The sequence below is a fragment of the Bison bison genome, unplaced genomic scaffold, assembly GCF_000754665.1.
Source record: "Bison bison bison isolate TAMUID 2011002044 unplaced genomic scaffold, Bison_UMD1.0 scf7180017864260, whole genome shotgun sequence".
Lineage (NCBI taxonomy): Eukaryota > Metazoa > Chordata > Mammalia > Artiodactyla > Bovidae > Bison > Bison bison.
Genome location: NW_011494832.1, coordinates 209862 through 214473, shown reverse-complemented (window position 1 = coordinate 214473; position 4612 = coordinate 209862). Strand labels below are relative to the sequence as shown.

The 4612-nt window shown below is 42.1% G+C and overlaps 1 protein-coding gene across 3 annotated transcripts in view; it reads right to left on the bottom strand.

The window, feature by feature from the left end:
- NAPEPLD (N-acyl phosphatidylethanolamine phospholipase D) overlaps positions 1-4612 on the bottom strand; it is a 91783-nt gene that overhangs the window by 52640 nt on the left and 34531 nt on the right. Inside the window, exon 1 of one of the 3 annotated variants that reach the window (XM_010848079.1) lies at positions 4418-4594. The exons of the other annotated variants lie outside the window; for them this stretch is intronic. The gene's annotated coding sequence lies outside the window, so the exon portion shown is untranslated. Of the gene's footprint in view, positions 1-4417; positions 4595-4612 lie in introns of those variants that run through there. 3 annotated transcript variants of the gene reach the window in all.

Sequence of the window (4612 nt, the reverse complement as noted above, 5' to 3'; positions counted from 1 at the left end):
AGTCTCAGTGAACTCCGGGAGTTGGTGATGGACAGGGAGGCCTGGCGTGCTGCAATTCATGGGGTCGCAAAGAGTCAGACACGACTGAGCGACTGATCTGATCTGATATTATTTTCTATGTAGCTTGCTTCAGAAGATTATTTCTTATGTTACCAAATGTGTGACTGAGCCTGTGATAAAATGCTGGTATGCAGTTCCATATGAGATCAATAATTGTAATAATGTAACTAGATATGGGAAGAAGCAACAAGAGGAAATATTTTCCTGGACCAAGAGGCTAAGACAGGTATGGTCCAGAGACTTTTGCTACTTACCAGGCCTGGTCTAGTGACACCACATTGAGTGGCCTGTCAACGGAATCTTTGTTAGATCTGGGAATGAGACTTCCTAGCACCGTGGGACACAATGACCACGAAATGCCCCAAAACATGGTCAAATATGTGGCTATGAAAGGGCGCTGCTGACTGGAAGTTGGCCCTTGCCAACTGCCTCTACAAAGATTAAATCATGACCACTATAAGATGCTGACCTTCAACACCCCCTTGAAAGGAGTTCAGGGTGGAGACAAAAAATAAGGCACTCTGTGCTCCAGGAAAACCCCAGAAAAACAGACTTTCAGATAGTCAGATGTTTTCAGGTACAGATTTTTATGAGTCCAAATTCTTGCATCTTCTCATACCTAGACAAACAGTAATATTACAAACCAGTGTCTGGACCTGGTTCTCCTGGCTAGCCCCTCAGCAGCTTTCCTACTTCTATTAATCTTTTAGCCATATATCTTTAACTTTCTTGTTAGGTTTGTTTCCCCAAGTAGTAGTACAACAAGAATACCCCCCGGCCAACACCCAGACAGTGCTGGAACAAGCTGCCTTATCACTCTGTGGACTCTCACCGCCCTCCGTAAAGGCACCCCGAGGCCCCATTCTCCCTGTGAGATCTTATACGGGAGACCACCCCCAGTGATAGAAAAGCTCAAGGATGAGATGGTCTCAAGGGAGACCACCAACAACTAGCTGACCTGGAGATGTCCCAACACCTCCAGGCCTGGGAAAAGTCTTCCACCAAATTGCCCGAGAAACCTTAGAAAGGACACCCATTCCTTTGGGCAATTGGGTTCATCCCTATCAGCAGGAGATGAGGTATGGGTTAAAGATTGGATCAAGGAACCACTTCAGCCAGTTTGGACAGGCCCTCACACGGTTGTCCTGGCAACCCCTACTGCTGTTAAAGTTATAGGTGTCATTCCTTGGATCCACCACACCAGAATCAAGAAGGCAGTGACTTCCTGTGATGAAGACACCTGGAAAGCAGTTCAGGACCCCCCAAAACCTCCTCAAGGTCTGGTTCCAAAGACAACAGCCCTTACCCGTGAAGGACGCTGAGCCCTGCTCTAGTCACTCCAAAAGCTGACTAGTCAACACACGGCAGAAGCCTGAGGATCCTTCAGTCTTGCTCCAGTCACACTCCAGCAGCTGGCTGGTCAACACACAGCCGAAGCTTTAGGATCCAGCTATCAAAATATGGATGGATTTTCACTGTCAAACCTGGCCTCTAACCCTAATTGGTATTATTGCTGTTGTCTTCACTACAGGACCAACTAGACTTCCTGGCTCAGGTGGTTTTATAAAGTAGGAGAGAGCTAGGCCTACTGACAGCCAAAAAGGGAGGAATCTGCCTCTTCCTGAATGAAAGACGCTGCTAAAAGCAGCATGTAACCAATCAGAAACAGTCAGAGACATGGCCTAACAGCTAAGGGAGAAACTAGCTAATTCCTGGGATAACTGAAACAATATCTGGAGCTGAGGATCGTGGCATCTCCCTTTAACAGGTCCTCTCTTTATGCTCTTTGCGGTGCTCTTTTTTGGCCCTTGTATCCTCAATACAATTATCAGGATCATAACTTCTCGGATTGAATCCATAAATTTACATATGGTAATAGCTCAATATAGCCCCCTAAACAATGGAGAGCTCTGAATGTCCTACCAAAACATGAGATGATGCTTTCTACAATGAATGATAGAAGCATCAAGAGGGGAGAATGAAGAGGAAAAGTTAAAATTTTACATAATCTCCTGCTCCTTCTGCCTCTGTAACTCAGCTTGCTCCTTGCAAAGTCTGGATCATGTAGGTCACAGAGTCTCAGAAAGTGGGGACTGGAGCTCATCTCACTCACCCTTGTTCTGCTCTTTGCAACTGCACAGCCCCTGGAAACCTACTTAATCACGCCTGTCCATGTAAAGGTCAGGCATCCCCTCCCCATCTTGACTGCTGTTCCTGCGCGCGCAAAACCCCTTAGTTTAAACCAGCCTGTTAGCAGCTAGTGTTGCCCACTATAGTCTGTCTATAAAAACTCTGTAACCCCTTTGTTCAGGGCTCAGACCTTGGAGTGTTAACTCCTCTGGGCCCACCAGTGTAATAAATCTGAGTTCTCCAACTCTCCGAGTATGGTGCTTGGTTTCTCGATTTCTAGTTTCTGCAACAATACGTTATTTAAACAACTGAGTTGGCAAAGACTGTATCTCTGATGTAACAATACTGCCCCTGAGATGTATAAGTTCATGCATAATCTATCACAAAGTCTGTTAATTAAAATATTTAAATACACAATTAATGATTATTAAATTCAAAAGACAAGTCAAGGAAAGCACTATAAATATAACAAGGTAGAAGTCTTCAGTATTCTAGCATCTAAAATAGTACACGATTTGACTTAGACTGGAAATCACATGGGTAATTCTTTAAATACCAGTTTTACGCATGACCTCAGGCCTTCAGCCTAAATTGTGTGCTCATTAATTATGGGCACAGTTCATTTCCCCAGTAATACTTCCATGAAAACATTTCTTACCTGTATGCATTTCAATCTAAAATTTCCAGATCAACACAAACCACTTACAGGCATATTCTAATTTACAAAGAAAAAAAGAATAGAATGGAATGGAAAAACTCACTATAATTACAGCTGTCTACCACTACAAAGAAAAAGCAGAATGTAACAACAAATTAAAGTCAAGCAATACTTTTTCAAACACAGACAAAAATGTTCTTAAAAATCGCCCCAATTTCCCAAGTTCACTAATACTCAAAATTAACATAACACCCTTTTCATACAAGATGACTCTATCATAGAAAGTATAACTAAAACCCTAACCCTACGAAGGAATGCTTGTATTAAAATGTCCTTCATATAGTTATAACTGAATTAATTTCATAATTAAATTTTGCAATATGAAATGTGAGACGCTGAATGAAAATAAGAGTATGAGAAATACACTAAGTATTATCGTCTCTTTGAGACTACAAAATTCTTGCAGCAGGAAGACCTGCAGAATGTAATTAAATAAAATCGGAAAATTGTGACTATATTTTCACTTAACTTAAAACATTTTGAAGTCAGTAGCACTCTTAAATTTTAAACAAGACCTAAATTTCTTCTCTAACAGACTGAAATTTTCTTCCAACACAATCAGACTACTGTGGGAAACTGGTAATCCTTTCTTTTTAAACATTACATAACTTCTTCCGAAACAATATGGATGTCTGAGGCTAAATCAAAACCAATGAAACCGAAAATAGAAATGGAACTGCTAGATATTCATTCTTAACAAAGATGGAAATTATTTCTTAATTTTCAGAGAGCTGTATTTCAAGAATCACTTTCTCAATAATTAACCAGAATTATCAACTAGCAAACACTTGATGTTAATTAAGCCAAAGTAAACCAGGTGAGTCATATTCTAACATATACAGAACAACTGCAGTAAAGGAAAAACCAAAAATCAAGTGACGTTTTAAAGGTTAACTTTTCTCATACTAGAATTTTCCAGGTACAACAGAGATATGATGCATTAGACTGAGAAACCTGTAGAAACGTATTGATCTCAACTACCAAGATTATAGCGAGTTCTAGTCAAAGGAGGGGGTAAAAACTATCTGAATACCTGTTTTGAAAAGCCTGCAGTAACACTCAACTTGAGAAACAAACCACCGAACAGAAAACAAGAAAGCACGGTCAAAAAAACAAAAACAACAAAAAAAGAAAGCACCGTCTTCTACCACCTCGCCGCACCTTGCTCCAAACTTTAGCTCTTCGTTTCCTTTCCGTGGTTAACTTTCAAAATAAATGGGGAGAAACCTGTCGCAACGAATTTTCAGAAGTACTATAGGTGAAGCAGAAATAAACTGTTCTAAGGAAGTTGTCTAACCACTCATTCACATACACCAAAAGACACCCACATATATTCCAGTCGGTGAAGATGCTACCTCGTGAACTGCAGAGAAGCTTGGACCTATATATAACAAATCCCAGAGACGGCTACTCTCCCAAGCACGGGGAAAAAAAAAAAAAAAACTATGTGGCTCTTAAAACACGCAGCGCAGAGATGTGGGCTCCGCACAAATTCAAACGAAGCCCTACCATTCAAAAGCGCAGCATCTCCGAAATGAGGCAGGGCTCGGGAGCAGGAATCCACCCACAGCCCGCTCTACTCCGCCGAAGAGGCCAAGCAGCCCCAGGCCGGGGCGTGAGGACCGCTCCTCCCAGAGACCTAGAGGAAGCCAGCCGAATCGCGCAGTGGAACTGAGCGAAGCGCGGAGGAGGGAGGCGGGCGCG